Genomic DNA, 12,851 nt, shown 5'->3' with positions numbered 1-12,851 from the left:
GCATAAACATCAGCAACCTCAATCATCAGGTTTTATAGTAGGAATTTAAAAAATTAAGCTGGTGATCAATAACTCACTTGGACCTTTTCACAAACTTTTATCAAGCCAGGTTAATAGTGTCTTCTGTTTTTTACAGTTGATTAAAAGCAATCATAAAAATTTACAGATCTTATTTTACATTTTTTCCTGATGAATTTTATATTGTCTTCCATGTTCTGTGATATATACTCTATAATTTGAAACTTTATTATTGCTTTTGTTAATTTTTAACTACTACTTATTTTTATTATTTAAGTACAGTGAATTTTCCATTCTGTTTTAAGTATTGCCTAATTGATGATCTGCGTGTGCAATGACAGTGTACTGAGTTGTACACAGATCTCAGAAGCCTAAGAAACCATTTTGAGTGACTGCCTGCCCTAAAATAATAAAGAATAGGGGCTATTCTAGCATCTTTAGGAAGGCTGACATTTTCCTGCTAGAATTTCAGGATGGATGGTAACCTTACCCACACAGAATTTATTCCCATTTTCCTCAACATCACTTCAACCAACTTTAGCATGGACTTAAAATTCCCAGGAAAAATAGCTTCCTTCCCATTCCCCTTCTTTCCCCCTGGTTTAAGGAAACGGGATGGTAGCTGGATGCTCCTTGGGTTTTTCTACATTTCTGTCTAATACAGAGGTTCTCAAAGTCCTAGAGGCTTTTATAGAGCTGCCTGGGAGGTCAAAATTGCTTTCACAATAAGAATGTGTTATTTGCCTTTTCCACTGTGCCGGCATCCACACTACGGCATTGAAGAACTGTGCTGGACACCGTGGTTTCCTTCAGTGTTGTGTTTCACAGTTAAAAGCGTGCCAGCTTCATTTATGAGTGCCTGACACAGCGGTACGTTTTTGGTATTAAATTTCAACAAATACACACTTTTTAACAAAAATATGCAGGACAAAATGGTTAGTCCTACAGTATTTCTAGTCTCTTCTGACAGGGTGTCTGTCCCAAGGAAGAAGCCCTTGTATGACTGTTTCCATTGCCAGCTGAACGACCTTTTCTCCAGGGAGCACCATTTGCTCTTGAACACTGACAACTAATGGTTATTTGGACTTGATATTTGTCAGGTATTTTTATGAAAATGATTGCAGTGAGTTTATATTGTTAAGGAAAACCCCTGGCAGCATTTGCTGACAATTTGGAAACTGGAAACTTCAGTGAAATTTAGAACTTTAGAAAACAGGAGTTCCTCACTCTTTGAATTGGACATCTGCCCAATTCTTGAAGGCTTTTCCAATGGGATCAGAAGTGATTTAAATAAGTGATTTTTTAAAGATAGCGTATAATGAAATGCATCAATATTTAATAAATCTGTGTCATTAGTGAATCAATGTCCAATTTTACTAGACATGAATTTTACTAACTCATGTCTGGGTTAAAAGATCAGTCAAATGGCAAGAGTCAGTGAAGATCTTAATGTAACTAAGCCCCAAGAGTTCCATACATATGGGTTCACATTCGACATTGCAGCTATCCCTTGGGAAACTACCACATTGAATTTTTGTATGGTATCAAAGAAGAGTATCTACAGTTGTCTGGAAAGGTAATTAAAATCTGACTTCCTTTTCCAACTATGCATCTGTGGGGGGCCGGGTTTTCTTCATCTAATCATTTATTTAAATCAAAGTAGCATGTTGAAACAGGACAGAAGCAGACATGAGCATCATTAGATGTCTCCAGTTAAGTCAGACATTGCCTAGATTTGCAAAACTGACACAATGTCACTCATCACTATTTTGGTTTGGGAAAATATATATTTTCATAAAAATATGTTGCTTATGCTAACATGTAATGAGTTTATTCTTTTTAAGTGAGTTAAATGTTAAAAAATTTTCTTAGTTTTAATTTCTAATATAGTAAATATTAAGAAATAGAACCCATATAAACAAAAGCCCTTGGGGGTCCTTAATAATTTTTAAGAACGTGAAGAGATTTTGAGACCAAATATTTGAGAACACCATTTGAGCACAGTGATTCTTAACCATGGCTGCACCTTAGGATCAGCTGGGGACCTTTAAACAATTCTGGTGCTTGAATCCTGCCCTCAGAAATTCTGATGAACAGGTCTGGGCTGTACCTGGATAAAAGGAGTTTAAACCCCATCCTGGTAAATCTAATGTGCAGCCAAGGTTGTGAGCCATCACCAGGGCCTGTGTGCCCAGTGGACCCACGGACTCAGCAGAACACAATTCCCAGCGTCTCAATCCCAGAGTGTAAGGATGGACTGTAGCCCTTTTTGGTGTCCATTGGAAACTCATGTTTCCTCTTGCTTCTGGAAAGTTGTTTTTAAAGTTGTTAATCTTTCTCCCTTACTGGGGGTGCTGTTTTCATGTACCATTTTCATTCGCTCATGCATGTATGTACTTGACAAATGCTTTGAATGGGTTCTTTCTTTGGGCTTTAGGTGATAACAGATAAGGTGGTTAAAGTGACTTGGTATGCTCAGAAGTCTTAACAGGAGGAGTTTTTATTTGAACAAAGGTTAGAGGTCTTTGCCCTGGAAGAATGGTAAGTTCAGGGAGCAGGAATGAGTGATCAAATTCTGTGCAGTGGCTGATAATAGCCTTATTTAAAGTTGTTATTTATCTATATTGTTTTGCCCAGACTCTTAATGACTATCTGAGTTGGTGTTCTAATGACTGTATTTCTTTTTTCCTGAAATGTCTTCTATGAACAGCCTAGTTCTTTCCCACCTTCAAAACTCCCAGAGCAATGTTGGTGAGGAAGATATTCCCTGTGGCTCAGTCCTTTGTGATGCCTGTACTGGCCACCACGTGTCACTCTTGCTCTTTTTGTTACTGAAAAAATGTATTTGGTGACTAAGGGACACTTACCCTTGTTCCAGGCCTACTTCAGAGATTCTAGTTCCAATCGTGGGTGGTTGCATCTTAACCAGCTTTCTTGTTTGATATCACTTTACCAAGTCAAGGTTGGTAGTCTGGGTACTGCTGTCTCCCCTTACCCTCAGTTTCTCTTTCTGTGGTTTCAGTTACCTGCAGTCAGCTGTGGTCTAGAAACATGATCCTGCTGACTTCCTGTCAGAAGGTCAATGGCAGCCTGATGCTCCATGCCAGTGCCTATGTCATTCCCCTCACTTCTGCTCATCAGCAGACATTTTATCATCTCAGGAAGGGTGAGTACAGTGCAATGAGATATTTTGAGAAAGACCACTTTCACATGAGTTTACTACAGTACATTGTTATAATTGTTTTATTTTATTATTATTGTTGTTTAACTCTTATTGTGCCTAACTTATAAGTTAAACTTTACCATGGATGTGTATGTATAGAAAAAACAGTATAAATAGGGTTTGGCACTATCGTGGTTTCAGGCATCCACTGAGGGTCTTGGAATGTATCCTCCCTGGAAGAGCGGGGGCTGCCATAATGGTATGAGAGGAAACAGCCCAGGGCGCTGGTGTAAAGGATGAGGACCTTCGTGCCTCACTCACCTGGGCAAACTGGGCTGCCCAGCTCATTTCTCATCCTGGAGAAATCACTCTCACAATTCTCTATGCAGGTGACCATTCAGAATCAATCATTTGTAGATTCCCGTTGATAGAAATGACATGTTGGTTATTTATAGCAGCGGAAACATGTAATTTCAAAGCCTGTAATTTTGATGATTGTGAGCTCAATTTTTTTGCCTGTGTAATATGAACTACAGAAGCAAAACAGAACACATAACTGAGAAATGAATGTATTGTGATAAGGCAACACAGTCTCCCAGATTCTCAATGACAAGATTCTGTTGTATGTGACCTTCTAGTTCATTCTTTTAAGTTTAGCCCACAGATGTGCAGGAGATGGGGAGGAGTCAATAAAATTGCATGTTAATAGAACAGGTTTTCATCATTGGTATCAATATTAATACCAATGTGATGTCCATCTGGGCTTATAGGTAGGAATGGGCTTATAGGTGGGAATATACTTTTCCCCCAGTTAAGTTATTATTTTATTTTTTCTTTCTTTTTAAAATTGTAGTTGATATATATTATATTGGTTTCAGATATAAAACATAGTGATTTGATAATTATGTACATTATAAAATGTTCACCATAATAAGAATAGTTACTGTCTGTCACCTTACAAAGGGTGGGAATATACCAGTTTTTCCAGACAGTGCATGCCTAGACAATAGGTAGAAAATGATATTGTGAATCTCCTTTCAAGGGGTTAATCACGTTGCAATTTTTCACAGAAAAAGAACTAAAATTACTCAAATTGGAAAGGAAGAAATAAACTCTCTTTATTCACAAATAACATGATCCACTAAAACAACCCTGAAACAGAAATGGGTGCAGTCAGCCTTTAGGATACAAGGTCATTATGCAAACATCAGTTGTATTTCTATGCATTGGCAATGAGCAATCCTAAAAATAGATTAGGGCAATTCTGTTCATAGCAGAATCAAAATCAACCACACCATGTTTCAGTTCAGAAGCCTCTGGTAGTTCCCCTTCATACTTAGGGTAAAAGTCCAATGTGTTCATCACACCCTACAAGGCTCAGCAATGATCTTACTACTCCCCGAAGTATCTCTGAGCTCCCCTCTTTCCACCATGCCTCTTGTTCTCTCAGTGTCAGTCCCATTGGAATCTTCTGTTCCTCAAGTATGGCAGGTCTGCTGCCTGGAACTCTTGCTTCTCAGATGGCTGCCCTTTCGCTGTGCCCTCTTTGCTCAAACGTCAGAATGTTAGAGAGGGGGCTTTCTTGTTACCAACGTAAAACTATTCTCCTACCTCCACCCTCATTGCTCTTTATTCCCTTATATCACTGTACATAAACATACATATGCGTACACTTTTTGCTTACTATCCTACAATGTTTCATTTTGAAAATTTTCAAGTTTATGGAGAAGCTGCAAGAATAGTCAATCAACACCTTATACTGTTCACCTGGATTTGCTTACTTCAGTGTGCCTGTCCCAAGAACAAGGTCATTTTTAAACATGATCACAATAAAATCAGTCACACTCAAAACTTACATTGATCCAATGCTATTGTCTAATCAAAAGTCTATATTTAAATTATTCAGTTGTTCTAATAATGTTATTTACAGATATTTTTTTCTTCAAGATCCTAGCAAGAATCACACACTACATCTTATTACATCTCTTTAGTCATCTTTAATCTAAAATAGTTCCCCACCTTCTTATTGTCTTTCATGTTATTAACAATTTTGAAGATATCTGTTGATTTCCTTGTGTTTAGTTATTTCCTCATGGTTAGAGTCCAGTTGAACATTTTTGGCAGGAAGAGCGCACAGGTGGTCCCTCTGTCTCCCATCTCTATTCATGTCTGTTTTCTATGTGTCATCTTCAAGGTTGGGTTAAGGGAGGAAGTAAGAGCCTATGATAATTAGCCATCTTGTTAGGAACAGGGAATTCCCTCTTTCCATTCCCTATAATTTTCACAAATATTTTCGTGGCTTCTGTATACTCCATCTTAATGATGTCCCACAATAAGAGTCATTCACTAAGGCAGGGAAAATTAAACCTTAGTATTTAGGATCATATGTAGGTAGTAAAGTTATAAGAAAATCAATGAAGCAGTTACCATAAAAGTCAAGGTAGATATTATCTTCATGGAGGGAGGAGATTGTTAATTGGGAAGACACAGGTTGGGGGCTTCTGAAGTATGGCAAAGTTTTTATTTCTTGACATGGATGGTGATCAGGATGGGTGCATAATGTATGGAGCCAGTGCAAAATGAAAATGTGGGGTCTCTTGCTTTTGAATTATTAAAAATATTAAGATAGTGACATAGACCAAGTACAGGGCCCTTCTAAATGTATTCCCTGTGGACTGCATGGGTTACATGTCCATCAAGTCAGCCTTCATGGTGACTGGATGAGTACTCATTCTCTAATAATTTGTTATGATAGATATTTATATTTTATGCATTTTCCTCTGTTTTCTGTGTTCCATAATAAATTAGATTGAAATAATTGAATAAAACGAGAACTCAAAAATATCAAAGAATGAATTAAACTCAATATCATCACCTTCAGGAATGCCCACTGATTAGGAAAAGACAAAGGGTAAGAGCTATAAACAAAATGCCAAGAGAATGAATAATAGGAGAAATTGTGTTAACATCTATATAAAAATAGGAGGCCCAAAAGAGGAAAAAAATAAGCAGAGAAGTAAATATTTTAAGAAACAGTAAAGGGTTGATATCCAAAATATAAGGAGAACTCATACAACTCAATTCCAAACAACTAAATAATTTGATTAAAAAATGGGCAGAGGAACCAAATAGACATTTTTCCAAAGAAAATGGCTGACACATGAAAAGATGCTCTACATCAGTAATCAGCGAAATCAAATTAAAACCATGATATCACCTCATACCAGTCAGAAGGGTTAGTAACAGAAAGACAAGAAACAACCAGTGTTAGTGAGGATGTGAAGAAAAAAGAATGCTTGGGCACTGTTGGTGGGGATGTAAACTGTTGCAGCCACTATGGAAAAGAGTATGGAATTTACTCAAACAATTAAAAATAGAAAAGTCTTGGGATTCACTAACTCCACTTCTGGGTGCTTACCTGAATAAAACAAAAATACCAATTTGAAAGGATGTTTTATGTTTATCATATGTTTATCTCTGTGTTTTATGCAGCATTATTTACAATAACCAAGCTATGGAAGCAATCTAAGTGTCCATTGATAAATGAATAGATAAAGATGTGATACATATATGCAATAGAATATTACTCAGCCATAAAATGAATGAAATCTTGCCATTTGTAACAATATTGATGGACCTAGAGGGTATTATTTCAGCTAAGTGAAATAAGTCAGACAGAAAGGTAAATACCATATGATTTCATTTATATGTGGAATCTAAAACAAACAAACAAAATTAAAATATACTCATAAACACAGAGAACAGACATAGTGGCTACCATAGGGGAGAGGATGAGAGGATGTGTGAAATAGGTGAAGGGAAAAAAATTTGTGAGAATGTTTGGTGTCCTGATTTGGGTGATGGTTACGTGAGTGTGCACACATATCAAAATGCATTGGCTGAAGGGATGCATCGTGGGTGTCCTGAATCTGTATTTATGGCAGCAACTTTATTCTAAATCTGTGGATTCTCCAGTTGATAGTAAATCATTGTTTCACCTGGTTATAAAAGGGCAGGAAAAGACTGTGTTATCAATGGGTCATTAATGAGAATCCCATTGTGTTTTGTCATATTAAATGCCACTTTCAGAAATCAGAATCAGATCATAAGATGTAATAACCACCAGTTATGAATTACCTTAAAAATATTTATACTTTAATGTCACAGTAGAGTTCATTTCATGGCTAGGAATAATTGCTCCCAATATTTAAGTTTTCCCTATAACTTGTTTTATATTTCTTACTCATGAATTTGTCTAAATTTGAAAAAATACACTGTTATGACCTCTTAAAGGTAATGGCGTCCCTCAGTTTTGCTTGCACTGTTAAGTAGAAAGTCCTTTTATCTGTAATAAACCACCTCTCTTCAACACAAGTACTTCTCTTTGATATTTTCTGAGACCAAAGAAATGAGGAAAAAGGTGTATTTACTTTCATGATGCATACTCTTGTTTAAAATGAGATAGTTTGAAAGTGACCTGGCAAATGAAATAGATTATTTAGAAAAACACAGAAGACACTGTTCTTTCTCATCCCAGTAAAAACAGATAATCTCTTAGAATAGCTGCATATGGTCTCTTACTGTGAAAGGCAAACCCTCGCTCAAGAGTTTGGGGATTGTTGTCTTGGACAACATTTCTCAGCAAGTCTTCTCTGCTTTTCTGAGGCATGGTTAAGAGCAGCACCTGATGTGAATATTCTGGTCCTTGACTTTTCACTGGGGAATCAGGAAACAAGCCCTAGATGACTCGCAGTTTTTAATCAAGTGGTTGCATACTCAGTATACTTTCTGGGAAGAATGAGCTGTCTGAATTAAAAGAAAGCTGACCATCATACTAGGGACCACCAAAATTTTTAAAGACTAAATCTTGAAGTTTTTATTAACTCTGGGAATCTCAAAATGGCCACCCAGCAAACTTAAACTCTCTAACTCTATAATACCATCTGTTAATTAAGTGTAAACTGGAATAATTGGTATCCAGATTCCTGCTAAAAGATAAACCAGAATGTTTCTCTTTCCCCTTAATTCCTTTCAGTGCCAGGATATATAGCACCTCCCCATCCCCCGATCCCAGCTCTTTTCTTTGCATGGTGTATCTTGTGTAAATGAAATGTACCCCTTTGAAGTTCTGTCTTTCTTGCCTGCCTTCTTGAGGATATAAGGCCTTCATAGGAATGTAGCCCTTTGGAATATTTCTTCTACCTTTAAAACTTATGTCTCACAGGCTTAAGCCCTCAGTTTGGCTCCAGTAAAACTCTGTATTTATTTCAAGGTGATTTTAATAATCTTTTCATCAGCAACCAAAAACAAAAACTGTATAAGTGGAACTCTAGGAGAGGGAATTCCCGGGACAAAATACCTTTGACAACCAAAATCAGTCAAAGGGAGAAATAAAGTGGGAGATACACGTTTATTTCTTACAGGCAGCCCACTCCTGCTCTCCCGTGTCCCCCACATGTGGCTGCAGAAGAAGAGGCCCCCACCCAACCTCTCTGGTCCAGATAAGTCCCTCCTTGCCCTTGTAATTACCTATTGAGACAGAGATGGACGCTTCTCTCCACCCCTTAGAAACACCTATTATGTGGAGATGCACTAAAGGCAGGTGAGAGATTCTGGAAATATTGTGATCTTACCCACAGGCCACCCCTCCAGAAATCTCACATGACAATCTTCTCATCCCCCATCTTCCACAATGGCCCCTGGGCAAGAAAACTGGAGCATTGTGATCAGACTAATAACATACAATAACAACAGCAATAAAATCGTAAGAATCCTCAAGCCAGAGGATTCGGGGAGGCTTAAAGTCCTGGGCAGATTAAGTCCATAGGTCTCCCATTCCACAGGCAGCCAGTAGCTGAACAGGTAGGGAGCTCAGAGCAATCATCATGCAGCAGCAACGGCCCAGGGGGCGCGTGCAGGCCTCAAGGACTGTAGAAGAAAATAACCTAAAGGGCGAAAAGATACATGTTTTAATGACACCAGCATAGGCAAATCTTGTCCATTAGGTGTGATGCATGCAAGAGAGTGCTCCTGTGACAGGACAGTGGCAGGAATGGGATCTCATCCTGGTCTAGTATAGCAGACTTTCACCCCCCTCCCTGTGGGACTTACAGATGGGTCAATATATAGGGCTACGGGAGGTACATGCACTGGCCATAAAGATAAAACAAAACTTCCCTGTAAGATGCTCTTACCTCCCAGATGTTTTGGGTACACTACCGTGATCTTTTGGGGCCACTCTGCTGTATTCCAGGAATACAGGAGGCCAGCATCCAGGCCTTTCCCCCAAGGTGCCAGAAGAGTCCGCCATCATTGGTCCATGTGTCGCAATGTCCAGGGCCACATCCATTCAACAATGTCTCCAGCGCTTAATGCAGTAGGGCCGGCAGCAGGAAGTTGCTCTGCTGGCCACATCCTGCCTTCAATAACTCCTCTTTGGTTTCACATACAGTTGTACAGGGGAGGCAGCAAGGTGTGTTAGCATATCCATAGGGCCCAAGGCTCCTTTTCAGAGCTTCTCATTCAAACTCCATAGCACGGCCCATAAATTAACTGACCAGCCCTGTAGACTATTGGTGTCCAACTTCAGGTCAGATTTCAACAAACCATTGTACCTCTCTATCATCTTGCCCCAGTAGGATTATATAGTACGTGAAATCTCCACTTATTTCTAATTGCCGCACTCATCCTTGTAACGCATGTTCAGTAAAGTGGGTGCCTTGATGGCTCTCAATCACCTGCGGCCAGCCATAGGCTGTGAAGAGGTGCTCTAGGCCCCTTTTGGCCATTTGCTGATCTGCAAGATGTGCAGGAAAAGCAAGCAATAGTCCAGTAGCTGTGTCCACACAAGTCATGGCATACCCATAACCTTCTGATATGGGCAGAGGCCCGATATAGTCTATATTCCACCTGACAAGGGGTATTGGCCCCTTTACTATTCCTTGATGTTGCTGCTGGACTCGGTGTAAGCCTCTCTTAGAGCACACAAGGCACTCCTTCCGGGCTCTGCTGACTTCTGCAAAGGTCAACAACAAGACCCACTGATGGGCTACATCCCACATTACCTTTCACCCGATGTGCAACAAATTGCTGATATAACCATTGGGCTACATCAGAGGCAGGCTTTCCTTCTAGCCGAGCACCTGGGCCAATGTGTCTGCTTCATCATTCCCTGGGGATGCCAAAGGCAAATTGCCAGTCACATGATTTATGGTACCTATCTTAGTCTGACCAGAGGCCCATAGGTGTTGACAAAATTCATACCCCAAAAGGAGCTGGTGACCAACAATCCTGTTGGCATAGTACCATGTTGGTAGCCATGGGGTCAAGCCCCAATAGACGGCCCAGCTGTCAGTGCAGACAACTATAGGGGAGGGCTTTGGGGTGGTCACGAGGCATACTGCCCACAACTCAGCCCATTGGCTGCTCTTCCTCTCTCTGTCCTCCATCCATATTGTCTCAATTGTAGGATGGAAAGCCACAGCCCTCCACTTCAGGTGCTGCCCATGACTGGAGCCATCTGTGTACCAAGCATCTTCAGGTATAGGGGCTTTTCCCTCCTGATAAACAGTCTCAGCTACCAATGACTCCAAAGCAAGTTCTTAATGCTTTCCACTAGTATATGTCACTGTCCCCACTAAGTGTTGGAGTTCTCCACTTAAGAGGTTAGTAGAGAGGGTGCTACTGCTGTAAATATGCACCCCATTTGGCTGGTGTGCACCTGTACCATGCCACTCCGTGGCTTTGGGTCCAGCCTTGCACCCACCCCACAATGGGGTAAGTGGTCATTACCTTGGTTGGAGCTATTCCAGTGATGGGCTCTGTAGACATCAAGGCGTGGTACACAACAGCCAGTTGCTTCTCGTGTCAAGGTGTACTGGACCTCTGCTCCTTTCCATAGTTGTGACCAGGGCCAATGAGTTGGCAGGTCCATTCAAGGCACTGCCAACGACCCCATCCATAACCATGTTCGGTTACATGAACATCTAGCTCACAGGGCCTTGATGAGTTCATTACATTCAAGGCCTCTACTGCCCACTTAGCAGTAGTGAAAGCAGTTGCACATGTCTCATCCCAGTCCTACATGATGCCCTTTCATACCAACCAGTATAAGGGCTTCAGAGTTTGTGCCAAGTGTGGGATAAACACTCTCCAGTAGCCCAAAGATCCAAAAACTCTTGTAATACTGCCACAGTGGTAGGGGTAGGGAAAGCCTGGACCTTGTCTATGACGGCTTCAGGAATAACTTTAGTTTTACCTAACCAGATGACCCCCAAGAATTTCACAAACAAATCAAGTCCCAGAACTTTGGTGCTGTTCAAAGGCCATACTTTCTCCTGTGGATGTTGCAACAGTCTAGGAACTGCACCTTCTAGATCTGAAAGAAAATCAGATGTGAGCATGATGTCATCAATGTAGTGATACAGCCACACAGTTTGCAGTTTCTTCCATGTGGCCATGTCCTGGACTACAAGTCCATGACAAATGGTGGCACTGTGGAGGTATCCCTGTGGAAGGACAGTGAATGTCCACTGCTGGCCTTCCCACGTGAAGGCAAACTGTTCCTGGCTTTCCTGTGCTATGTCAATAGAGAAGAAAGCATTAGCAAGGTCCACAACATATGTCCCGAGTTCATGACTTATTGTGTCCATAAGGGCTGCTGTAGAGGGATAGCAAAGTGGGTGTGGCTTTATTCAATTCCCTATAGTCCACACTCATATGCCAGGAGCTCTCTGGCTTTTTCACTGGCTACACTGGAGAATTAAAAGGACTATTAAGTGAGCTTTATGATGTTTCCCCCAGGCAATTTATATTGCTTAGTACTTGTCATTCACTGAGGTACAGGCGGGTGCTTAGCATGTCCCCTCAGAACTGCCCTTACCACACATACCCTCAGTCTGAACTCACCTGCAGTGGTCTGTAACTACAGGGCCCGCAGGATATCCACCCCCAAAATATATTCAGGAATGGGAGAAATGTACACAGTATACTCCTTTGGTGGTAAACACCCTATCCCCAATGGTATTTGGGCTTTTTTCACTCTAATTGCCTCACCCCATAGCCATCTATCACAGCAGGGGTCCCGGGAAAAATGCTCAGGGTTGCCATAAATCAGAGAACATTGAGGTCCTGTGTCCACCAGCGCCAGGACACATTGCACATTCACAGGGGACGAATGAATTGCTAATACTGCATGTGGCCTCTGGTCCCCACCATGTCCCCCAAAGTGGGGGCCTTGACCTTCCCCTCAGTTGATCCATGATGCCCAGTCATCCTCCTGTGGGTGTGAGGGCCCAAGTGGATCCTGAGTACTGTCCCCAGGAAGTCTTGGAGGGACACAGGCTGGACATGGGGCTTTGCCTCCAGCTTCCATGTCCTGCACCTCGGTGGCTGGAACTGCTGCTCTGGCTTTAATTGGTGCCACAGGTCTAACAAAACTAAAACTGCCCATCAAGTTTTTCTTTCACTACCCCAGCTTTTATCAAATCAACCCACGTCTGGGTCCTCAAGACCTTCACGGGGCCCTTTAAAGTTCTCCTTTCAGTGGTAGCCTGTACTTCCTTCTGTGCTTTTTGTTTCAACCTCCCCCAGATCTGCTAAAGTACAAGGACCCTCACTTATGGGTTGCCTTATGTAGGGGGCAAGTGTAGTTACTAGGAACCCAGAGAGA

Source organism: Manis pentadactyla, chromosome 13, assembly GCF_030020395.1.
Source record: "Manis pentadactyla isolate mManPen7 chromosome 13, mManPen7.hap1, whole genome shotgun sequence".
Taxonomy (NCBI): domain Eukaryota; kingdom Metazoa; phylum Chordata; class Mammalia; order Pholidota; family Manidae; genus Manis; species Manis pentadactyla.
Note: the sequence above shows the minus strand (reverse complement) of the source record.